Source organism: Cynocephalus volans, chromosome 5 (genome assembly GCF_027409185.1).
Source record: "Cynocephalus volans isolate mCynVol1 chromosome 5, mCynVol1.pri, whole genome shotgun sequence".
NCBI classification, from domain to species: domain Eukaryota; kingdom Metazoa; phylum Chordata; class Mammalia; order Dermoptera; family Cynocephalidae; genus Cynocephalus; species Cynocephalus volans.
The window spans coordinates 40,821,337-40,847,561 of NC_084464.1; the positions used below are offsets into that span (position 1 = coordinate 40,821,337).

Below are 26,225 nucleotides of genomic sequence, written 5' to 3' on the forward strand. Positions count from 1 at the left end.
AACTGGCTTTCTCTTCATTTCTGTCAATAAGAAGAACCACGAGTAGACTGGAAGGCAGGAGGAGAAAGGCATTGCTTTTCTTGAGTTTTGTGCTTTCTGTCAGATTGCTCCAACAATGGCAATTGACCCCAACCTCTGATCTCTTTATGCATTCCCAGAACATCTCATTGTGCGCTTAAGATGTACTAGCAGCAGGAGCAGCAACAACAGCAGTAGCAGCAGCAGACCAGTGCTCCCTCAGAGTTCTGTGGTGCCCTTCCTCAGGGATTCCAACCTCTTTCCTTTTGTTCCCTTGGCCCTGGAAGGTGGTAGCTACTTCCTTCCCATAGGTATTATCACTGGGTTACCACAATTGAAATACCTAGTTTCCTTAACTGGACCCTGATTGATACTTAAGGGGTGCAAGTATACTTATGGTGCACAACCCCAAAAGCTCCTGCTCTCACAGAGTTACATTTTAGTGGGGAATAACAGACAATAAACTAACCAAATATAAGAAATGTCAGGAAGTGATGCACACTGTGAAGAGAAAAAAAATCAGAGCAAGAGAATTGAGAATAAAGGGGAGGGGATTGCTTTATAATAAAGGGTGATCAGGGAGGCCTTCTGACAAGAAGGCATTTGATCAGTGACTTGGAGGAAATGAGTGAATGAGCTATGAGGCTATCAGGAGGAACAGAATTCCAGGCCAAGGGAACAGCAGGTACAAAGGGTTTGGCAGGAGTGTGATTGGCATGTTCAAGGAATAACAAGGAGGCCAGTATGGTGAAGATCAGTGAATAAGGGGGAACTTGATAGGAGATGAGGGGTTAGTGTGCATGTAGATTATATGGAGTCTTAGGTCATGATAATGATCAAAGAGGGAATTTATTGCATAAGAGAAAAAAAAGACACCAAGGAGGTAAATTAGGAAATTCAAGAGAAATTGTGGAAGTCAGTCAGACCTACATTTATTTTATGTTTCATAAGATTGTGACTTCTGTTTTGGCAAACTATTGCCTTCTTGGCTTGCTCTCTTTGATGAATCCCAGGTGGCAAACAATTTAGCGTAGCTTCCAGCCAATATCTAGCTAGGAGCTGGGGTCCTCAGTTCAACAGACCTTGAAGAACTAAATTTAGCAAAGGACCACACAAAGTTGAAAGTGGATCCTTCCCCAGTTGAGTCTTCAGATGTGACTCCAGCCCTGCCTGGCATACAGCTTGTGACAGACCTTGAAGCAGAGGATCCAGCTCAACCAAGCCCAGAGTCCTGCACTTAGAAATGGTGAGATAATAGATGTGTGTTGTTTTAAACCATTAAGTTTGTTGTTATTTGTTACACAGCAACAGATAACTTACATATTTGGATTTATAAATTTGTGCAGCAGAGTCATCTGAGAGTTTTATTAATAATACAGATTCCCAGGCTTCATGCTGAATTATTCTGAATCAGTGGATCTGAGATGGAATCTGTGAATGTGAGTTTTTAACAGCAGCTCCAGGAGATTTGAATGCAGTCAGAGGGGCAACATTTTGGAAGTCCAGGCCTGGGACATGTTTTGCCTGTATCCAATTATTCCACATTTACTGCCTCTGGGGAAATCCATTTCCAAGATTCTCCTTGTTTTTGTTTGATCACTCAGGGCTTGCTTATTGGTCAAAAGTAGGAGTTTCCTCAGGATTCCATAAGGTCAGTCAAGAGCAGAGCACATGCACCATGATTCCCAGAGAACTCAAAAGATCCAAAGTAAGACTGTACTTTAAGGGATCATTTCTATAGTTTATTATTAGAGAAGTTTCTCTGAATGTGTAGCGTACCAAAACCCACGAGGTGGTACAGCGTTCTCTCCTGAACATGAAGCCGGCTCTTGGTATTGCTTTGCTGCAACTGCCATTTGCCATTGATCATTCTCCTCCTTTGGGAGGGAAAGAGGGAAAGATCACAGTCTGAGTTGCTTTGGTTTAAAAAAAAAACAAACTTGAAAGTGCCCTTTTCTATTCTGCTTTATCTCTGCCTTTTGCAGGAAAGTTTATTGAAAGGAATCAATAACCTTGATACCTCCTGCTCTCTTAGTCCCCAGAGGTGGTCTGGGCCCAAGTCTTCTGCTTTCTTCTAGATGTTCCCTAGTTTCTCTGCACCATTCCTCTCCACTGTCATATAGTCACTAGATCAAGTCTGCATGGCCTTTCACTGCACAGTGGCCTAATTCATGTTTTTGCAAATTTTTTTCTCCACTGTGGCCGTTGTTTCCATGAAACCAGCGTAGTTTTTTTGAAATCACCTCTGTTTATGTTGTTCCTCCCTGCTTAAAATCTCGAGTGGCTTCAAATTGCTGCTAGGGTGAGGTTTACACTGCACTGTTGGCCATAACCTCTGAACCTCAGTCACTGCTCTGTACCTGCCTTCCTGTGTACCTCACCACCCCCACCTCCATCAACGCTCTCCCAAGCTCTCTGCACTCCAGCTCCTCAGGCTTTCTTTCGGGTCTCTGAGCGTTCTCTGCACTTTGCCTTCCTGAAATGTTGGAGCAATATTTTTGTCCAACTGATTGCTACTAAGCCTTCTTTTCTCGGTTTAAGCATCACTATCTGGGAGAAGTCTTCTCTAATCCCTTGGAAGAGGTCATCCCCCTTTATAATTCACTCTCTTGGAGATGGGGACAGGGAGAGCTTATGGTGTGCAGAATTTTGTCTCACCTTAATTTTCTGCCTCTACATTCCCTTTACTTTGATTTAAATCTATTAATATTTTCCATTTTATCTTACACTGTAGTAGTGTAGACCACCTCAAATCTGTTTTTGAACAGTGGCATAAATAAACACACAATCAGAAATACACCATGCTATAATCATTGTATTAAACTTAGCCTTTGAGGAAGAATTTTCTGTTGCAGCATTTAAGGGAGGAAAGTGGATGAGAGATTAAGTAACTTGTCTAAGGTGGCATGACCAAAACGATAAAATAGGATGTTCTAACTGATTTTCTGTTTTGCCATAATAAGAAAAACAATAACGATACCTAATTTTCATTGAACTGTTAGCATGTCCCAGACACTATTCCAAGAGTTTGCTTGCGTTATCTCATTTAATTTGGAAACTCAGTTCATGAGGTTATACTTGTTTGTTTTTCTCAACATCGCGTAACCTAAACTTTTTCTTGAGAACGTTTTTGACAATGGCTATTTAAAAATTTTTGGTGTAATTGTCATTTAATGGCTGCTTCTCCCTTCTAAAGTGTAAACTTCCCAAGGTCAGAGGTAGTACCTTTCTACTGCTGTAAACCCAGGACAAAGCCTTGCTCAAAGTAAGTTTTTAAAACCTGTTTGTTGTGCGCTCTTTGTGCCAGGCATTCTTAAGTTCTCGGGCGAGACTGGAGCATAATCTTTGAAGAGGAAGGACAAGAAGGACCAGGTGATGAGGTGTCAAGTTATACTTGTGTACTACTTTTAGAAGTAATCTGTTGGTTACGTTACACAGGGTGGGAGTTAATTTTCTCCACGATCTGGGGGCAGTAGTAGTCGTAAGCCATATTCAAAGGAGGCAAAAATAAAGTTGGGAATTTTAAAAAAGGAACATGGACAGAATTAAAGAAGAAAAACATCGGAACTTCGTCCATACACCTTTCTTCACACAACAGTGTACAGAAAAATAGTCTACTTGGAGGGCCCGAATAGCTCAGTCGGTAGAGCATCAGACTTTTAATCTGAGGGTCCAGGGTTCAAGTCCCTGTTCGGGCGTGTGGCTTTTGGCATCTAATTCTGACTGCCCACTTGGAAAAGCAAAAACATGTACAATTTTATACGGGACAGATTAGGTTACAGAGGTTGTAGAAATGACTCCGCACCCCCTGTCCCCCCAAACCCCTTTAGGATCAATTGTTTAGTAAATAATTCTGATATGAACTACAGCAATACAGTGAGGTGAATACTGTACATGGAACCTCTACAGTGAGCTGGTCTTAGATTTTGTGAAGAAAACTAACAGCCAAGAAGCACTTCAGAGAACATGGCTTTGTGCCAGAACCATATTTCTTTGCCTGTTAATCCCATTTAACTAAAACAAATAAAGCCAGAGTTAAGTTTCTACACTCTCCTTGTAAGATGAGTTTAACCATCCATAGAAGTCTCTAAGAATGAAGTTACTACATCTCCTTGTAAGGAATGAGTTTAACCATCCCTACGTAGAAGTCTCTAAGAGTGAAGTAGAAGTGACCTACTCAAGAGGTGATTAGTAAATGAGTGGCTGAGAAGGACTTTCTGGAAATCCAAGTTCAATGAAGTAACAATAATAAAAATTAAATGGAACTAATAACTCTCATCTGATCAATGGTATTGCAACCTTGTTTAGGAAAATAGCAAGCTATGATCAGAGTTCTGTGATGGAATCTCTGTCTGACTCTATCCAGGGGGTGAACATGTGGGTCAACACAAGTTAAGTTGGCTTGGCTTGATTCTTTGGTGGTGAACGTGCCAGACTATTGTTGCTTGATATTATAGTTATTAATATTTTATTACTCCTGTTACTTTGATTACAGGTGCACAGAGCAAACTTCTGTTGTTAATTGCTTTCCAGTGTAGAGTTTATTTTACACAGAAGGGAATATGCTGATCGATCACCAGTATGGCTGTAATATATTTACATTATGGCTTGAAACATCTCTGACATTTGGTTATTGTGAGTCAGTCTTGCAAGCCCCCCCAAAAACCTCTAGGTAAATTAAAAAATAATTTTCAATTCTACAAAGTAAAGAAACAGATTCTGAGTGGTGATGGCTCCAACAAGGATTAAGCATTCTCTGAGGAGCTGCCTAAACCGCCAGGCAATCCAGCTCTTAGGCCTCTTCCAAATCCTTACCTGTATCTCTTTTTACTGTGTCAGGTGCAGGTTTCTTGACTCAGAGGCTAAAGGTCGAGAACACTGTTAAGATATTTTCTAGTGTATGCCTCCGTGGCAAGAAGATTTTGTGTAAACATGAAGAAACAATACTTGCTGGGAAATTTTAATATCAGGTTTTCATCTTTCTGTCCATTCTTTTTATTTTTCTTTCAATAAATTAAGTTGCACAGTGGAAAAATGTTGTCCCAAAAAGGAACGGAAATCAGAAGAACTTGGACAAAACGGCTTGTCCATCGGAAAGGGATGCTAACAAGTCATTACACAGAAAGGAGAACTTACGAATTAAGTACAAGAATTTGAAAAACTGTCGGGAAGAAGAAAGGTGAGACTTCTTTAACAACGTAAATCCAGTCTAATGGCCAGGAGTTGTAGAGTCATATTTATACCACAGCACCACTTTCTTTCTGGTGGTAAGTGTGGGGACAAAAACCACACTGCCCTCTCTGAGGTTCGAACTCAGGACCTTCAGATTATGAGACTGACGCGCTGCCTACTGCGCTAAGAAGGCAGGTGAGCACGTGGCGTCGTCACACTCTTTTAGCATTGAACTTTACTTTGTTTAAATTTTACTTTTACTCTTCCAGATTAGCTTCAACTTAAATTTCTAAAATGAAGTGCTCCGTTGGAACGTCTTAAAAGCTCAACACTTTCCAAAACCTGAACCAGAAGAAGAAAGTCACTGTTGATCCTGCTGATTTTGCTCCCCTCACTTTGAACCGATGACCCCGCTTCTCACGTCAGGTGGAAAATCCCCAACACTTGCTCTCGGCAACCTGCACAGTTACCCGCACAGGCGCCATCCGTTTCGTCTCGATGCAAGAGGAAGCCGTTCCGCTTCCTGCCTCAGTATCCCTCTCTCCTTCCACACTGAATCTCTCCTGTCGAGAGACTGTTCAAGTGTTTACTGCCTTAACACAACATTTCCTTTGACTCGGCCTCTGTCTCCAGCTATCGTCCTACCTCATTTGCTCCCTCGCGGGAAGTCTTCTTATGAGGCCGTCCGTCCTCATTTTTAGAAGACACCTCCCCAAGTCCCACTGACTTTTCAACCCACTGCAATCTTCTCCCATCACTCCTCCGTCCCGATGAGGTCCCCAGCGGGTTCCTAGACATGTGGGACTCACTGGGTTAAAGAATAAGGTGTCCTCGGTACAAACTCTTGTGGATCTGATACGTGAGAGCGGCAGTGCTAGGAGCAGGCAGAGGTGAAAAGCCTGGTTTACCCCCTGTCTTGGTTTGCCGGGGATTGTCCCAGTTTTAACGCTCAAAGTCCCACCTCACGGGAAACCCCTCCCTGGGGGCGTGAGAAGACCGGGTTTTCAGTTTTCAGCGATGGGGGCGGAAGGTTGGAGAAAATACCGGAAACCACGTGACAGCTTCCCCCGAGCCCGCCCCGAGGAGGAAAACAACACCGGTTTTACTGTCAAATGGATACGGTGTCAGATGATTCAACTCCTGTAGCTGTTGTCGCTGTTTTTCTCCTGGTTTTCGGTTCACAATAACGGGCCACGCAGTGTGGCTTCTCTCTGAGTGATGCGACTTAAATGCACGATGTCAGCGTTTGTGGTCCTGAGGGTTAACCGTCTGCCTTTGGCTCTCTCTACCTGTGTACTAACTGTGGCGTCGAGATAATGCTAGTTTAATTTTTCTTCTTTTTTTATTTTTAGTTTTGTGCTAGTTTAATTTTTAACAATGTGAATATTATGACCATAGTTTTGGAGATCAGATAACGAAAATGAGAACGATTATCGTGCGAACGCCAGTTTGACCCAGACATCACTGAGAAAAATCTAAATGACGGTGTTATTTCAGTGAAAGATGGAAGGACACACACAACTGGATTTTGGGGATAAATAATCAAAATAGAGCATACTGAAAAAAATGCAAGAAAGAATTTGGATATGAAAGTACATAGGAGACTGAATCTCACAAGTCCTGGATGAGACAGGAAAGAACTTTTAAATCAATCAAGGGTTTTTTCGTCTCCCAAAGGACACCAAAGATCAGTGAAAAACAGCGTTGGAAAGAACATTCATTATTTTATGGATCTCCTTGATTATTCTATTTCCTGATTGAGAGGTTGCAACCTGTGGAAGAACAAAAGAGGCAGTTTCGATACCATGTATTGTCTTGCAGGGAAGAGCTGATTCTGTCAGAGGACCTTGCTTCCTACAATATATCAAGTGATGTGTCAAATCACAGCAAGAACAAAAAAATGTTTCCTCTTGTGTACTTTAATTTGAAACATGGGTTGAAAGGCATCTTTTTGACTTACGTGAAGATTTAATGAAACCACCAGAGACATAAAACAATGTTGATATCTTTGTCAAATAGAAGTTAGACCTTGCTCATCTCTCTGCATATTTGGCAGACAATGCAAATATAAATTTTGCCAAATTCCATTCAGACTATAAACTTACCAAAGAAAATGAAAAGATCTTACATGCTAAGTGTCCCGCACACCTTGTGCACAACACTGCTAAAACGGATTGGGATTTGCTTACTTGTGATATTATACTAAAGCTTTCATGATTTATTGAAGTCTATGGTCACTTTTTAGTTTCCTCAACGTGAAGGATGTTGACTAAGAAGTTATTAATGAGATAGAAATAAAACACATGTATTTTGCAGGACCAAAGCCTGTAGTTTAGAGGACCAAAATCCTGTAGTTTCGGAGGCCAGAGCCTCTAGTTTAGGGGGCCAAAGCCCAACCCTTTAGGAAAACACTTAGAATTGCTAAGATTAAGAAAGACCAGAAAACTTTCACAGGACTAAAGCCTTTGATGTAGATAAGAGAATTGAAGCACAGCAAAAACTGATTGCTCTGGGGGCAGTTGCCCTTGGCCCAGCTAAACCTAGATGCTGGGAAAGTATTTCAGCTAAAATCTTCAAGAATATTCTGCTAGTTAGTGCATGGGGGATGTTCCACATCTTGCCCTAAGCTGTTTCTTTGAGTTTCTTGGGGAGTAAGGCACTTTGTTTGTTTTTGTACGTCACAGAGCTTAGTTTTATGACACCTTTTGATGGTAAATTGCTTGAACTATTTTAAGTTATACCTGCTTTAATGAAGATTGTCATGTAGCCAGTTTGTCTATGTTTTCACTATGATTGATTAACCTCCTGTTTTTCTTCTGTAACTTTCTTGTCTTTACAATAAAAACTGAAGCAAATACTGACTTGGGGCTGTGCCTGGGCTCTCCTCTCTTGAAGGAGTTTTCCTCAGTGCAGTTGCTTCGGGCTTCTCTTTGCTCTGAATACATGGGATTCTGAGTAATCTTTTGCATCTCTGTCACTCTGTAAGAGGTGACACCTCAAAACATGCAGAAGCACTTAATGGTATTTTCAACTGTATAGAAATGTAAGGAAATAGCTTCCTTAGATATATGCCCACAAAATTGCTATCGTTGCTGCCAGTTGCAGAAAAGATGTTAAAATATTGGCACGCTATAAAATCATATTTTCAAAGTGTCAAACAAGAGGAATGTTCTCTAATTTAGAAATACTTTAAGAAGTATTTCTCAAAGAAATACTGGAGGAAAAATACTGGGACTGGAGAAAAAGACTGCAATAAAGCAGAAATTGATACTTTCATTTGTTTGATGTTGTCAAATAATAAAATTTCAACAACTTTAGTTTAAAGATCTAATTGGCTTTTATTAGCAATTCATGAATTGGGCAGCATCCCATCTATGAAAAAGAAAGATGCTCCAATGAGCTGAAGAGAGAAGGTGGGCTTTTTAGGAACAAGGAATAAGAAGCGGATTGGTCTTATCAAAGTTACTTTCCTTATAGGGTTAAAGCAGAGGGTACTTCCCTATCCTGCTGGCTCAGGTAGACTGGGCCCCTTTCTACTGGTTAATCCCCTGTTTTTTTGTTTTTTGGTCTTTTTTGAAAACTAGCTCATTTTAAACTTCAGTTTGATTACTTGGCACCTGGCATGAGTGACTTCATTCAGGTTTGGTTTGGTCTGTTGGGGCCTAGTGCAAGAGCTCAGTCCAAAACAACAGCCTCGCATAAATTTTATTTAACAATGTTATGTTGTATAGATTGTGACAAAAACTCATACATTGAAAAAAGTTATTCTTTTTTTATTTGAAATATGACTGTTTCAGAAAGAAAAAAAGTTACCAGAAAAGGGCAGCCAAGTTAAACACAACTTTCTCAGTTTCTTTAAAGTATAACTTATTTGGAATCCAGTTTTTATTTCACAATTTCAAATTACTACTGTGGTTTAAAAGCATTTTCCTTGAGAAAGTGAGGTTTAACTTATGATGACATTCAATATTCAATGTGCTCTGGAGTATTTAAAAAATTATGGATATTTTTGACATGTGTATGATATGATAAAATTCTAGATGCAAAGGACCTGTTTGATTAACAACTGGTCTACCAAAGCAAGCCTGTAGATATATAGTGGATGGACATTCTTGGAGAGCTAGATACTAATTCCTATAGGCCTTAAAAGCCCATTATTGCTAGTAAGTAAAATTCTGAGTATTCAATGCTCAAATGCTTTCATTGAAAGGATTTTACTTTGATTTTATCACATTGGAATGTTACCGGGAACCTGCTTGATAAGAGTAGAGCTGCAAGTCAAAGGGAATTGTACCTTTGATTGTATTCAGTTTTACCTCTTTATAAAAGAAAATACAGATGTCCTAAATGTCACAGGAGTTCACAGAAACAATATTGGAAAAAGAGAAAGGGTAAAGATATCCTACTGTATCATGGGACAGAAAGGAACACGTCATTGTTATTTTTTATTAAATATAGGTATATCTGCTTATATAGTTTTATTGTATTTACAGTCTTCTTTTACATTCTTATTGTATTTTACATTCTTCTTTGTATTTATGTTTTTCTTACATTAATTATCCTAAGAGTTCAAATAATACAGCCTATGAGATTTAAATAGCTAGTACAGAGTTTTTAAAAGTCAAAATAAATCTCTGCATCAGAGAACTGAAAGAAACATTATAAACATATTGTTATATTTTTCTCACATGTTACTAATGTAATTAGTCCTATTATAACTACCACTAATTGCCATTATTAACTACTGTTATTGTTTTGTTTAAGTAATACCATTTATACAACAGAAAAGTAAATAATACACAATAATATATAATTTCAAACATACATTTTTTAGATTTTATATTAAGGTAATAACATATGCATATATTTATTTATTATATATGATATGCTTATTTTTTTTGCTCTGGTATGGCCATGTCTCAGTTGGCTCTCTAAAAAGTTAAACACCCAGAGTAACTGCCTCCCCAAAGTTTGAAGGAACACTACTTATAAAAAGAATAAAGAATTACAAAGAGCTTCCAGCAAGCTTCAAGGACAAGATCTAGCTTACAGGATGAATATGAATGATTTCTAAAAGACAACAATGGTTTGTAAATGACTAGAGGTAACAGGATGGTTGTCAAAGACTATTTGTTCTTTTCAGATACTTGTTCTTTGGGTCATAAGAGCGCTCCTGCCTAAATAATAACACTATTCTAGCAACACACAAAGAAATTCTGGTTCCATTTCTGCTATGAAGAAGATTAATAGATGCTGACTCATAAACTTGATGCTGGTATACTTCAGCTCTTTTTTGAACACTCAGGGATTTAATATTTGTTATAGAAGACCCTCAGGGGTCAAGTGAAGAGTGTGTTTTCATACAAAGGGAAGATTAACTGGGCCAAAAGCCCCTGAGAGGTTGAGCAAATTGAAGACTGAGAATTGACCATTAGATTTGGCAAGATGGAGATTGCTGGGTCTTGACAAGCGAGTTTCAGTGGAGTGGTTTAGAGTGAGGTAAAGAGAGGAGCACAGTTAGGAGTATCCTCTACCCATTTAGCTATTCAGATTCAGATTTGGAGTAAGAGGTGTGTTTGGTTTGACCAAGGATAGGGGGTGGACAAAAGAGCTGAAGATTTTGCAAGCTAGTAATGCTGGTAATTAATCATGAAATATAAGTTGTATAAAAAGAGAAGTAAAGATGTGAAGAGGAAAGGAATGCATTAAATACTTTTCCAGTGGGTAAGAGAAAATGAGCTGAAAAAACAGGAGGTGGTGGTGGGTTTAAGAGATTACTGAAATTTACACTTTGGATTTGGTGCCTGCAGTTTAAGTTAATGGTAAGGTCAAGGGTAGTATGTTTTTCAAATTGCAGGTTGTGATGTCTTTGTGGTTCATGAAATCAATGCAGTGGGTCATGACCAGAATTTTGATTTTAGTGAAAGAGAATAGAATGAAAAAGGTGAGTGCATCGCAAATTAGTAAGAGATGTGATGTAAACTATATTTTCATTATGGGTTCCACTAAGAAAAGCGTGAAAAACAGAACAGGAGGAGAAAGATGGAGTACTTCATTTAGAAATGAAAAAGTCAAGGACCTGGGGGAGATGGGATTAGGACTAAAGGCTGAGGGAATCCACGTCTCCTTGCACACCTGAAAGCCATTTGCTAGACAATGTTTGGAAAGTAAAAGAAAGTGAGCCAAGATGTTGGGTACTGTTCAAGCTTTATTAAAGGAAAAGAATCTGCCAGGCTGTGCTGGAAGTGGGGAACAGACCGGGGCTGCCCTCAAAATGGAAGGCAGCACCAGGTGTGGGGGTGTTAGAGCTTATATAGGGCACCAAGGGTTGGCTGATACCATCAAGGAGGGGCCTTATGCTAATATGGAAACTATGCGACCAGGGTGAAGAACTGCACCCTTGCAGAAGCAAAAGGGATTCTGTTTAAGTCAGGAGGCTTCTTGTAAAGGGAAGGGGGAGGGGTTTGGTGCTGGAGTGGAAGACGAGACCTGCGGCTATTTTGTGCTTATTGTGTGCGCAATGGTGCCTGTCATGTTCAAGATGCATCATTCCCGCCTTTTAAGTATAGGCAGAAGGGAAAACGGGGGAAGGTCCCATTCCTCTGAAGCTACTTCCTGCTGGAGATGGGCAAAAATATGAAAAAATAAAGATTTATGTTGGAGGATAAAACAATTAGGTGGCAGGGTATTGGTTTCATGTGGGGAGGCTGTATTCTCCTGGGGAAGGGTCGCTGATTCTGAGGGGCTGATATCCTCCTCGCAGGAACGATTTGGTGACCTTTTGGTTGGTGAAAGCCTGTATATGTTCCTGCAAGAAATTAAAGAAACACTGAAAGAGACAGGGACCAAAAAGTAGATGAGTCCCAGCACAGTTAGGGGTCCTAGTAGGGACATAAGCCAGGGTATCCAAGGGTTCAGTAAAATGGTTTAAGTTGTTTCGGATCACCCCGGACCCATTTACATAATAACAGCGTTCCTCCCCCAAGAAGAGGCAGGTGCCTTCCTTCTCAGCAGTAAGGAAGTCAAGGGCCCGATGGTTCTGTAAAACGACTGTCACAAGTGAGGTGACCTGTCACTGGAGGGAGGAGATGCTATCTATACTTAGTTCTTCTGAGAGTTTTTGATAGAATTGAGAAGGAGTAGCAGGGCCTGCTATGCCAGTTCCAGTTGCAGGAAGGATCCCTGCCCCAATTAGAAGGTACAATTAGTGCCCTACGGGAGTGGGGGCACTTCCTGAGAGGTGGGGGGGCGCGGGCAAAGTTAGTCCCAGTCCCGTCTCAATCCATCCATCTGTGTGGAGGGAGATGTCGGGAGGAGCCAAATGAATATGCAAGAAATTGCATTAGGAGGCAGGCAACAGGATAACATAGTTTTACAAAGGAAATATATATCAGTTTTAGGGCATGGATGAGGAGGGGGTGAGTGAGTGGTAGCGTTTGGTGTTAGTGAGGCAGAGTGTGGGCAGGCCCCGCACAATGCTCACAGTCCCCACTGAGGTGAGATTAGAGGAAAGTGAAGAGACCTTTGTGGAAACATTGTGGGCTGCATCGACAGGAATGGGGGTGACCACAAAAAGTTTCTCACGAAGTGGGAGACAGATGAGTTGCTTGGGGACCAGTCTGATTCGCTGAGGACTGCATTGTCCCTGTGGACCTGGAATCTCCATGTTCCAGGTAAGGGGGAGCATTGAGATAGGAGGAAAAACATGGGAAGGATGCAAAGGGTTAGGGAGCCAAAAGAATTTAAAGGGCACATTGTCACAATGACATTGCTAAGAAGCATCCTACTGATAGGAGGTAAAGAAGTGCCAGGAGAAATCTTCCAATAATGTTACACTCCTTTGGGGCAGCTGCTGCCAACCCTGTAGCAAGTACTAGAACAGAAAGTATAATGGTAGCTCTTGTGAGAGGGACATGAAGTGGGCCTGCAAGAGTGAGAGGATAATCACTGGAGGAAAGATCATCCTTCTTCTGGGATTGGGGGATGAGCAGAGGTCCTGGAGATTTTCAGTTTTGTGGATCCTAAAATGGATGAAGTGTGAGGAGATGTTGGGTTGGGGGCTGAGCAGAGGGACCCCCTGGCTTGGTGTTAACAGATTTTTGGGTAAAGTCTCAAGTGCTAGTTTTACCAAGGATAAGTGGTACCAAGGGGCTTTTCCGAGTACTTTTACTGCCTTGGGGGTGGTGAGAAGTACTGTATAAGGCTCTTCCTAACATGGCGAGAGATGCATTGGGATTTTTTTTTTTTTTCTTAATTTTATTTTGTCGATATACAATGTGGTTGATTATTGTGGCCCTTTACCGAAACCCCCCTCCCTCCTCCTTCTCCCCCCTCCCACCCAACAATGTCCTTTCTGTTTGCTTGTTGTATCAACTCCAAGGAATTGTAGTTGTTATGTCTTCTTCCCCCCCACCCCTGGTTTTTTTTGTGTGTGTGTGTGTGTGAATTTATTTATTTATTTTTAGATCCCACCAATAAGTGAGAACATGTGGTATTTCTCTTTCTGTGCCTGACTTGTTTCACTTAATATAATTCTCTCAAAGTCCGGGATTTGGGTTTTAATATACACTTGCTGTCCTGGGCTCAGTTTTAAGTCTGAGGGGGTGGTGGGGAAAGGATGAGGTAATAGAAGGTTGGCCTGTTGCCGAAGAATATCCCTAATGAGTGAAAGAGTAGGGAGATACTGGCCTAAAGGTGATAAGCTGGAAGGGAGAGGTGTGAGAGTGAAGGGTCTACCATACATTAGAAGGGGCTGAGGCCTGTGGGCTTGTGGCAGGCAAACCGTAGGCGAGTGAGTGCTAAAGGGAGAAGTTGGGTCTAAGGGAGGTGAAGTTCGATGGACAGCTTGATGAGGTGTGTTTTTATGAGGTGATTGGGGCAAGCTAAAAGGAGGGATGATTTCTGAGGTGAGAGCATGCGTTATTGCTGTAGCATCCTCTGAAGTGCAGGGAAAAGCCTCAACCCAACCTGAAAAGGTATTATTAGGGTTAGAAGATAGCATGTCCAGCTCCCGGTCAAGATGGCGGAATAGATGGTCCCCTCTCTCCAACAGCGTCACTCTCTCCCACAAATCAATGGATTTACAACTACAAGAATGTAACATCAGCCAAGCTGGGGCTGCTGGAGCTCAGATGAGGAGGAGGAGAGACCTATGGAACTCATGAAGGCAGGAGAAACCACGATGAGAGAAAGAAAAAACTGCTCTCAGCGTTTCGGGCTGTGGCTGTTTTAATGCTGGAGCGCATGGAGCGGGAGCCGGCAGAAGACGCATCTGTGCCCTTTAGATGGAGTTACTTGGAGGCAGAAGGGGAGAAGAGGACTTTGTTGGCCTCCAGGACAGCAAGACCACTAATAGGTTTCCCTTGGACCCATGAAGGAGCGAGGAGCCAGAACAGCTGAAAAAGCGGAGCCATTCAGAGGCTGGTGAGTCATCACAAGGGACCGGCTCAGGGCCTGTCCCATGGCAAGTGTTTGGAGCAGGGGCGTTGAGGGAGATAGGCCCACTGGAGAATACTGGGACACAGCAAGGACAGCTGATCCACCCCCCAATCACTGCAGGACCACTCAGAGGAGACTGGCTGGGAATTCAGAATTCATGAGGTGAAATTTGATAAAAAAACTCAGGCCCAGGTCAGAGTTTCTACACAAACCAGGTGCACCGAGTACCTGGAGAGCTGGAATTACCTATCATGTAAACCATTAAACCCTGAGCTGCAAAAAAAGCCTTCCGTAGGGAAACAGTAGCAAAGCAGCAATTTACTCAACCACACAGCCCAAGTACTGGTTCCCACAAGAATTTCCTCCATGTTAGAAGTAAGCATAGGACAAAAAGTTTGTTCTGGCCCAGGCACACCAGCAATGCCTTGGGGCCCACCACAGGACATCAGGCATGGAGCCAGGGGCAGGACCCTGCTCACAACCACTCACACAACCAGCACCTTGGGGCCCTGCCCAGGAACTCGAGGATTGGAGCTAGGGCCAGACCCTATTCCCACATCCAGGCACACCACCAATGCCTTGGGGCCTGCCCAGGGTCCCAGAGCTAGCAGCAGGGGACTGGACTCTCTTCCCAGACCCAGGCATACTGTGACAGTGCCTCAGGGCCCCACCCAGGGGCCCAAGGCATGGAGAAGGGGACCAGACCCCCCCTCCCACAACCAGGCACACCGTGCCAGTGTTCTGGGGTCTGCCCAGGGACCCAGGGCATGAAAAACGGGACTGGATCCCCCTCTCACAACCAGGCACACCACACCAGTGCCTCAAGGCCCACCAGGGATCTGGGGCTTAGAGAAGGGTACCAGGAGGGATCCCACAACCAGGCACACTGTGCCGGTGTCCTGGGGTCTGCACAGGGACCTAGGGCATGGAGAAGGGGATTGGACTCCCCTCCCATAACCAGTCACACCACGCCAGTGCCTTGGGGCCCACCTGGGGATCGGGGACATGGAGAAGGGGACCGGACCCCACTCCCACAACCAGGTACATCTCGGTGCCTCAGGGCCTGCCTGGGGACCCGGGGTATGGAGAAGGGGACCAGAGCCCCCTCCAACAACCAGGTTTACTGCATAAGTGCCTCCGGGCCCACCTGGGGACCCAGGGCATGGAGAAGGGGACTGGACCCCCCCTCCCACCACCAGGCACACCTTGCCAGTGCCTTGCCACCTGCCCAGGGACCTGGGGCATGGATAAGGGGACCAGACCCCCCTCCCACAACCAGGCACACTGTGCCAGCACCTTGGAGCCTGCCTGGAGTCCTGGGGCATGGAGAAGGGGATCAGATGCCCCCTGCAACCAGGCACACCTTGCCTGCACCTTGGGGCCCACCCAGGGACCCGGAGCATGGAGAAGGGCACCAGACACCTCTCACACAACCAGGCACACTGTGCCAGCACCTTGGGACCCAACCAGGGTCCTGGGGTATGGAGCTGGGGACCGGATGCTCCCTTCCACATCCAGGCTCACTGTGCCAGTGCCATGGGGTCCATCTGGGGACCTGGGGCATGGAGAAGGGGACTGGACCCCCTTCCTGCAACCAGTCTCACCACACCAGTGCCTTGGGGCTTGCCTAGGGACTTGCGGTATGGAGCTGGGGATCGGACATTCTCCACAACCAGGCACACCACCAGCACCAAGGAGCATGCCAAAATCATCTCCTCCATGTGGGTGGCTCACCATAGCCACCATGATATCATGGCTGCTGCGAAGGCAGCTAGATGCCATAACCACCAGCCACTGGAGAGCATTGACACAAGAAGAGTCACCAGCAGAGATAAAGAAAGGAGGAGGATGTCTCTCCCCACAGAGCCCATTTCAGGGTGATGGAAGAGGCATCTGCTCTGTGATTGTATTGAGGGACCTGATCATGCCTTTCAGCATTGGACAGATCATTTGGGTGGCAAATCAACAGAGTAACCATTATTCTTTTAGAGGGAAAGAAGAAATCTAGGGTAATTAGAGGGGGGAGGGAAAAGGGGATGGGGAGGGATTGGACAAGGAGCATAAAGAATAATTATGATTTGTAACAATATGTACGCTAGTAATATTGAGATGATCAACATATCTCAATGTTGAACCCCAAAAATATGTATAATCAAGTTTGATTCAATAAAAATTAAAGAAAAAAAGAAGATAGCAAGTCCTTTTGTGGGGAGAGTAATATAAGGGCTGAAGAAGGCATAGTAGGGGTTCACAGCCTATGTGAACTGAATTATGGAAATCTAAAAGGCTTTTTTTAGCTTGTGTGGTAGGGAGGACATAGCGACTGGAGTATACCAGTCATCCTTTCTCTGTGCTCCCAACTGTTGGAGATGTTGTATTTCTTGAGGTGTGTATTGGGATAAGGGTGTAGGGGCCATGAGAAGGACCAGAGTGGGAGAGAAAGAGTGGGGGTCTGGTGATTGAGCAGCCTATTTTGTGGTTAGATCTGCCAGTTTGTTTCCCTGGGCTATGGGGTCATTGGAGGTTTGATGTCCTCTGCAGTGTATAACCCCAACCTCCTTTGGGAGTGGTGCAGCCTCAATAGCTTGTGTTAGATTTACTACGGCATGACCTGCCCGGGGGGGCAGGCACAGAGGTGGTGCTCCCATCTATGAACTGCATAATGGGATGTGGGGAGATGTGTGGAAAGGGATTGAGAAAGAGGTCTAAAGCCTCCATGCAATTATGTTTTAAGGGTTGTGAGTGTTTTGGGATGAGAGTCGCTGGATTTAAGGGAGGCCAAGTTTTAAAGGAGAATTAGAAGTTTTCAATGGAAGTAAGGTGAACAAGTTGTAGTTAGGGAGGGGAGAGAATTGACTTGGCCTTATGGCTGAGAAGGTCTTGACTGTTTGTTGTCCAAAAGTTAGTTTAGAGCTTTCTTGTGTTAAAAGGGTGCCTGCCACAAAGGCCTGTAAACAGGGGGCCCATTCTCGCGCTGTGGTATCTGGTTGTTTAGAGAGTATGTAATTGGGGAGAAAATATCTCCTGCCTTTTGTCCCAAAACCCCGACTGCCAATCCTTGGGTTTCGGTGACATATAGGATGAAAGGATGAGATAGGTTTGAGACAGATAGAGCTGGAGCTGCAAGGATAGTGGCTTTTAATCACTGGACGGGAGAATGAATGGGCTTTGTGGGATCTAAAGTAATGGCAGTATCCCCTTTGGCTGCCCCATAAAGTGGATTTGCTAGCACGTCAAAGTTAGGAATCCACAGGCAAAGATATCCTGCAAGCCCCAAGAAAGAAAGGATTTCACCCTTTGTGGTAGGAGTAGGGAGTTCAGAAATTAAATTTTCGTGATCCACTGTTATTTCTCTGGTGTTGGGTGTGAGGTGGACTCCCAAGTAGGTGACTGAAGGTGAAGAAATTTGGGCCTTGCTGGGGGACGCCTGACATCCCCTGGAGGCCAGGAACTTAAGGAGAGCAACAGTGTGGGCCTGTGAATCCTCATAAGAGGGGCTACAAAGGAGGAGGACATCCACATATTGTATTAAAGTGCTAGAGGTTGGAGAAAGTTCAGGTAAGTCTTGAGCTAAGTCCTGGCCAGAAAGTGGGGGCTATTCCAAAACCCCCGAGATAGTACTGTCCAAGGAAGTTGTTGGGAATGACGCATGTCAAGATTAGTCCTGTACTAAGTGATATGAGCCATTAGGCTTTATAACTAGAAGGATGGGTGTATTAAAAGGCAAGTGGGTAGGCTGTAAGAGATGAGAAGAAAGGAGTTTGTTTATAAGGGGGTTCAACACTTTTAAGTGTTTATTAGCAATGGGGTACTGTGGGACATCAGGGAACAAGGAGGAGTTCCGCAATTTAACAAGGATGGGGGGGATTGGCCCATGGTCTGGCCGAGACCCTTCCCTGGTTTCAGCACCATAATGGAAAACAGTGAGCTGAGATGCTGGGTACCATTCAAGCTTTATCAAAGGAAAAGAATCTGCCAGGCTGTGCTGAAAGTGGGGAACAGCCTGGGACTGCCCTCAAAATGGAAGACAGCACCAGGTGTGGGGGTGGCAGAGCTTATATAGGGCACCAAGGGTTGACTGATACCATCAAGGAGGGGCCTTATGCTAATACGGAAACTATGCGATCAGGGTGAAGAACTGCACCCTTGCAGAAGCAAAAGGGTTTCTGTTTAAGTCAGGAGGCTTCTTGTAAAGGGAAGGGGGAGGGGTTTGGTGCTGGAGTGGAAGACGAGGCCAGGGGCTATTTTGTGCTTATTGTGTGCACAATGGCGCCTGTCATGTCCAAGATCCATCAGAAAGATCTTCAGTATATCCTCCGCAGAGAAAGTGAAAGAAGACACCATGAGTAGGATTCCCCCCCCCCCCCCCCCCCCCCCCCCCCGGCTAGTTTCATATATACATAGAAAAAGTGAGAAATCTTAGCTGGAAGCTGGCTTCTGACAGAATAACAAGCAAATTTACTGAAACTATGATTTGTAAGCAGGAAATCATAGTTTTCAAATTAAGATAGGTGATCATATTTCTTTCAGCAGAGGAATAGCCTAGATTTTATCTTGAAATATATTCTTGTTACTAGCTCCTTATCCTTCTTTATTCCTTCTCCTTTTCCTCCTCCCTCCTTTCTCCTCAATTTGTGAGTTCCCTAAATCCTGAGTCAATTCTCTTTGCACAGGTTAAGGGGATGATTCCCATCCGAGCCCCATCTTCAGCTCTGTAGCCTTCCTTTCATTCAGCTCCAAGTCCAGTCTTGCTGACCTTGGGAAATTCAAAACATTTTAATATGCAGTAGCATTTCTTCACCTGCATGGAAACTGCATTAAGGCACCAGATTCAAGGTTTTTTATTCTTTTGCTTTCTGTTTTTCGAATCTCACTTCTCCAGAAGAAAAAGTATCATCTTGGAGAGGACCTGCTTCTTTTGATGGAGGTCGAATGGCAACATGACATTTGCATCCTTTTCAATCCCTTTCTCTTTTTTACTTTCCACACTGCTGTGGATTGAATTCTGTCTCTCCAAGTCCAGGTGTTAGAAACTTAACCCCCACTGTGACAGTGTTAAGAGGGTGGGAAATCCAATTATGGTAATTGAAAAGTGGGGCCTTGAAGAGGTAATTAGATTGTGGGGACCATTACCTTGTAAATGTGTTACCAAATTAGGCTCTTGGGTCCCAAAGTCACAGAAATGAACAATGCACCCAGCAGTGAAGCAAGCAATGCTTTATTAAAAGAGGAGAGAGACATATGCATAAGGGGGGTAGCTACAGGAAAACTAGCCCCTTGAAGGGAGCTGTTCAGGGTGTTTTATAAGGAAAAGGGTTAAGGGGTGCAGGCCAGCATCGTCAGTCTGCATCTCTTGAGGTGGTCCACTCAGTTCTTCCTGGTTGCCTCATGGGCACATGCTTAGTTAGAGCTTTGGTCCTTGCGCCTGTTCAGTAGGTCCAAGATAGTGGTGGTGTTCATTACCATCACCTCAGGCAGGCCATTGTAGTGGTGACCTTGAAGTTTTGTGCACATGCAGGAATTCCTAAAGGTGTCTTAAGGTTAATCTATAACCTAATTTTTACAATTATGGTAAATAAGCCTTGGGGAAGGGTTTTGCAACTCAGTGAATATCTGTTCCCCTCTTAGTTTATTTTATCATAGCAGGCCATGGGACAATCAGTACCCTGGGGGAGGTCTCATGACTGAGGAGTGGAAAAGTAACACAATGTCCTCTGCAGGGAAATTGGAGTTAGTTTGTTTCACAGGTCTAGCCTTTTTCTGTCTCAAATGGATTAATAAATTCACGGTTTAATGGTGGTCATGGGTATGGTTCTGAAGGCTTTAAAAGTAGAGCACATGAGAAGCTCTACTTTTTCTTGCTTCCGCCTTTCTCACAATGTGATACCCTATGTCACTGAAGTCACCACCAAAGAAGGTCCTCACTGTAAGTGTTCCCTGGACTTTGGACTTCCCAGCCTCCAAACTGTAAGCAATAAATATATATATATATTTTTTTACAAATTACCCAGTTTCAGGTATTTATTTTATAAGTAACAGAAACTGACTAATACCCACATTCTACCAGCCACTTGTGTCTTGTGAATCCTATTTTCTCAGTACTTCCTGAGTCTGTCTCCTTTATTCCACTGCCAGATTACTACTACCATTTTACCTGAGAACTTCTCCCTCCTCCTCTTTCTTTGTCTTTCCTGAGTTACTGTGATAGCCTCCCTTTTGGTTTCATTGCTTCTAGCCTTGTTGTCTCCCATTGTTTCTCTATGCAGGGCTGTCACACACAGGTGCCCTGAAAAAGGCACTTGCAGAGAAGGTAAATGGGGGCTGAACTATGACCTGAGCTCTGAGAGCCAAGCCATGAGTCCTGGAGAGCAGTGGCATTTTCTCTTTCTTGTACCATCATCTCTGAGGTTGTCTTTCTGAATTTATCCACCAAAGTGAGCTATTGTTACATAATTTGCATGAAGGCACTCCATATGCTGGCTAGCTGTGGTCCTGCTTCCACAGTACTGGCAGGACAAGCTTGCAAACATACCAGTCATACTGACTTTCCTCTTCAGAAGGACACTTTTCTATCTTCCCATAGCCATTTATGTAAAGTCCAAAGTCCTTAGCATTGCAAGATATGGCTCACAGCATGTTACCTACTAATATGTAACAACCATTCCAAAATGTAGTGGCTTGTGGTAGGCAGAATAAGGTCTCCTCCACCCAAAACATCCACCTCTTTGTCTCTGGAAATTGTGCATATGTTACCTTACATGGCAAAGGTTCTTTGCAGATATGATTAAGGTCAAGGTCCTTGAGATGGAGAGATGATCCTAATTGCAAGAGTCCTTGAAAGTGGAAAGGGGAAGAAGAGTAGATCAGGGAGACGTGACTTGAGGACTCCACCCACCATCACTGGCATTGAAGAGCCGAAGAACTCAGCAGCCTTAAGAAGCTGGGAATGGCCATTAGCTTACATCCAGGAAGAAAGCAGACACTCTGGTCCTACAATTGAAAACAACTAACTTTTGTCAATAACCTGAATAAGCAGGAAACAGATTCTCCTCTGAAGCCTCCAGAAAGGAATGCAGCCTGCCAACACCTTGATTTTAGCACAATGAGATCATACCAGACTTCCGTCCTATGAAACGCTAAGACAATCAATTTATGTTTTTTAAAGCCACTAAATTTGTGTTAATGTGTTATGACAACAATAGAAAACTAACACGTGACTTAAGATACCAACCATTTTATTATCTCTCATGATTCTATGGGCTGACTGGGCTCACCTGGGTGCTTCTTTTCCTTGTGATGTAAGCAGGGACTACATTCCTCGGAAGGCTTGACTGGGCTGGAATGTCCAAGATGGCTCACTCACATGATTGGCAGTGGCAGTTGATGCTGGGAGCTCAGTTGAAACTGTTGCCCACAGGGCCTAGATATGGCCTTTCCACGTGGCTTGGGTTTCTCACACTATGGTGACTGGGTTCTGAGAGGGAGAGTCCCAAGATTTAGCATTCGGAGAAACAAAGTCAGAAGCTGCAAGGTTTCTTATGGCTCAGGCCTGGAACTGTCACATTGTTACTCCAATGAAATTCTATCAGGTCAGCCAAAATTTGCTGTGGTAACGGGTGACAAAAGAGTGTGATTAGTGAGAGACATGCTACACTGAGGTCAGGTTTTGGAGACTAACTACCACACAAGGTAACTCTTTCTTCCTTTGCTGCCTCATCTTCTTCTTTCTCTTGGTCCATGCGCCTTTGATTTTCTATTCAGGTCTAATTGAACTAGGAGCTAGTGATATTTCCACACACCTTTTCAGCTTACCTGTTGATGCCTCATGAAAAGAACATTTCTGTGCCTTTGTTTACCTGTGTAATTATAGCTCATCTTTAAGACACATTTCAGCTACGACCTCCTCCAGTACACCATACCTGTCTGAGGATAGGTGCCTGGATTGGTGATCCTGTACACAACACACTGCTCTTACATCTACCGAAGAACATAGGAGTAAGTCGTAACTCTTACTGATGTACTTGTCTTTCTATTCTTATCAGGCCATAAGCTCCTTAAGAAAATGTGTTTTAGGCTCTCAAATTCCCCAGGTGAACCTAATATATATGTCACAAAGAAGGGTCTCAGTAAATGCTGGCAGAGAGAAAGAGTGATTGAACAGTTCTCTGCATGTATTTACTACTCACCAGAAGACGGAAAAGCACCTAACATAAAATTGTGCAAATGTGGTTTCCACCACGGAACAAATTATGTATGCATAAGGACAACTAAAAGGAAGAAAGGAAATGTCTATAATCCCATGGGGGGCTGCAACTGTGATTAACTTTCTGCCTCTCTTTTTACTCTAATGTTCTCATATCATAGCAATGTGACTGTTAAACGAAATCGTGTAAAACCCTCAGATTTGAAAGCGTCAACAACCTTGTCACCAGCAGTATGGGCCGTTGATCAGCAATATTGACCTAACCTGAGAGTTTCTTAGCCACGCTGAATCTTCAGGCCCTTCTCTAGACCTGCAGCGTTAGAATATGCATTTTAGATTCCCAAATGATTACGTACAGGCTTGTGAAGCACGCTCAACACAATCATTCACACGTTCCCTTGTTAAATTGACGGCTAAATTTAACTGTCCTTTTTGCAAAGATTCTGAGGACAACGTTTCCATTCACTCACTTCTCTGCCAGTGCTTTCTGCGTCTCTTCAGCTCGGTTCTGTCAGCCACTTCTGGCCGCGAGCAGCGGCTGTGGGCTGGGCGATCAGGGAAGCGCCGCGCGCATCGCTCTGGCCGCAGCCTCCAGGATCGCTGTGCCGCTGTACCCCGCGCCGGGCACGGTGGCGCGCGCCTGTAATCCCAGCTCCCTGGGAGGCTGAGGTCGGTGGATCGTGGGTGCTCGGGGGTTCGGGGCTACGGCGCTGTGTGGAGCGGGCGTCCGCACCGGGCCTGGCACCAACATGGGGCTCCCGGGGGAGCCCGGGAGTACCAGGTTGTCTAAGGAGGGGGGGACCCGGCCCAGGCCGGATACGGAGCAGGTCAAACTCCCCGTGTTGGGCGGCGGTGGGACCGCGCCTGCGAGCAATGCCTGCAGTCCCGCCCGGGACATCCGACGAGACCCGGTCTCTTTTTTTTAACTTCCTTTCTCAGGATTTTCTTTTTTATGATCCCCAGCATTAGTTTTGCATACAGAGGACCACGTGATTTCACGGGTGGGACGGAACGTGTACATACTACCCTTTGCTCCACCTTTAGGTTTTGCATGCAGCGAAGGATGAAACTCTTCTTGGTAGTTTATTATCTTGTGGATTTCTCTACCCGGCCCTCTCCTTTTCCCAATATAACAAGACAATAGTCTGTATTGCACGTTGCAAATGCAGCTGCATAAGAATCTGACAGAGATTCTTTGCTTAGCCAAGCTTTAGTCCGGCTTCTGGATCTTCTGCTGGGCCCATCTGTGCACTTCCTTGTAAAATCCAGTGTAGCAAAGAACCCTGCTAAGTCAGTTTAGCAAGACCCTCGTCCTAGATATCTGATCATTCTCAATATCTAATAGGTTCCTCATCCTACACCATCCCTCTGGTGATGCCTGATCACTTTGGCCTGAATACTGTTAGGTCAGTTTAGCCAGAATTCCCCTGTCCCCTGATATTAACTTGTATTAATTTTCCATCTACCCTGCTCCTTGGCTATAAATGCCCACTTGCCCATGCTGTATTGAGTTGAGCCCAATCTGTCTCCCCCACTGCAAGACCCCATTGTAGTGGTTCCTAGACCTATCTTGATGGTTCTGAATAAAGTCTTCCTTGCCGCACTTTACCTAGTATATCTGAATAATTTTTCAACAAATTGTATTGCATGACAACTTTATAATCCAAGACAGAAATTTGCAACAGGCATATCTGAACTTCTAGCTTTTTCAAAGATGTCTTACAAAAACACCTGTACGCAAATGTTCTTATTGGATTGGACAAAAGATCTAAGGAGATATTTCACCAAAGAAGATATACATATGGCAAATAAACACATGAAAGTATTTGCAACATCATTAGCACTAGAGAAATGCAACTTACAACCATAATGAAATATCACTATACGTCTATCAAAATGGCTAAAATAAAAATGGTGGCAACATCTAATGCTGATGAGGCTGTGTGCACGGTTGATGGGAATGTGAAATGGTGTAGCTACTCTGGAAAACAGTTGTTAGTTTCTTAAAAAATTAAATATGAAAGTACCATACCACCCAGCAGTTGCACTCCTGGGCATTTATCACAAAGAAATGAAGATTTATGTTCACACAAAATCCTGTACACAAATGTGTATGGCAGCTTTATTTGTAATAGTCAAAAACTGGAAATGACCCAAATGTCCTTTAATGGGTGAATGTTCAAACTGTGGTAAATTCATATCATAGAACGCTACTGAGCAATAAAAAGAAACAAACTGTTGATGCACTCAACATCCTAGATGAATCTCCAGAGAATTATAGTGAGTGCAAAAAACCAATCCCAATAGGTTACATAATATATGATTCCATTTATATAATATACTTGATATGACAAAATTATATAAATGAAAAACAGATTAGTGGCAGAGGTTGAGGTGGGGGCAGGAGGGAAGTGGGTATGGCTATACAAGGGCAACATGAGGTATATTTGTGGTGATGGAAATGTTCTGTATCTTGACTTTGTCAAATCAATATCATGATTGTGATATTGTGCTATAGTTTTGCAAGATGTTAGCATTGGGGCAACTAGGTAAAGAGAACATGGGACCTCTCTGTATTATTTATTATAACTACATGTGAATCTACAATCATCTACAAATCAAATATTTAATTTTCAGAAGACAGATGTCAGAATCCTGAGAAGTAGCCATTTCTAAAAAGTCATTAAAAGTGCGTGTGTATGTGGGGGGGAGGCAGTGAGGGGGAGATGGGTGGGGATGGGGGGGAACCTGTAATAGACCAGCCAGAGAGTATAGACAAAAATGTGGGAGAGTCCGGTCCCAAGGTCCAAAGGAAGACTGCTTCATGGAGGAAGGGTTGTCAATAGGTTTGCATCTTGTGCAAAATTAAGTGTAGGGCCAAAAAAGAGCCAAGACGTTTGAAAGTTGGGAAGACGATAGTAATGGTCTCCTGGGATTGAAAGGCAGGCCATAATAGCTCATGAACAACTGATGAGGCAAGGAAGGTACAAATACTACTTGCAACAAGTTTTGTGGTGGGAGGAAGGGAAGTTTAGGCATGATGCATGAGGGAAAAAAAGGGCATGTGTTCTGTTTTTGTTGTCTAAAGACAGAGACTTAGGTATTCTGCAGTTTGAAGAGAGGCAGGTAAGAGGGGTCATGTAACAGCCAGAACAAAAGTGACTCCATTTTGTTAAACCTTTGAATTTAAAAACTTGTTTTCTCCTGTAACCCAAACCACATAGCCTGCAGCTAATTGCCAGAACACAATGATTCTTGCTGTCACACTGTACACAAATAATTAGAGAAAAATTATTGATCCAGATGGCCATTCTTTACTAGTTTACTAACCTGATCATATTTGAGGTAACAGAAATTGAATCCACGGAGAGTGATGTATAACTCTGGTCAACTC

The 26,225-nt window shown here is 43.6% G+C and overlaps 3 non-coding genes across 3 annotated transcripts; 2 read left to right on the plus strand and 1 right to left on the minus strand.

Annotated features, from left to right (window-relative positions):
* The first annotated feature begins 1,728 nt into the window (after positions 1-1,728).
* On the plus strand, positions 1,729-1,935 carry LOC134379425 (small nucleolar RNA U3). The gene has a single exon (XR_010023803.1). It is a non-coding gene; the product is annotated as a small nucleolar RNA U3 (small nucleolar RNA).
* Positions 1,936-3,643: 1,708 nt separating this feature from the next.
* On the plus strand, positions 3,644-3,716 carry TRNAK-UUU (transfer RNA lysine (anticodon UUU)). Its single transcript has one exon. It is a non-coding gene; the product is annotated as a tRNA-Lys (tRNA).
* A 1,594-nt stretch (positions 3,717-5,310) lies between these two features.
* On the minus strand, positions 5,311-5,383 carry TRNAM-CAU (transfer RNA methionine (anticodon CAU)). The gene has a single exon. It is a non-coding gene; the product is annotated as a tRNA-Met (tRNA).
* Between the last annotated feature and the right edge of the window lie 20,842 nt (positions 5,384-26,225).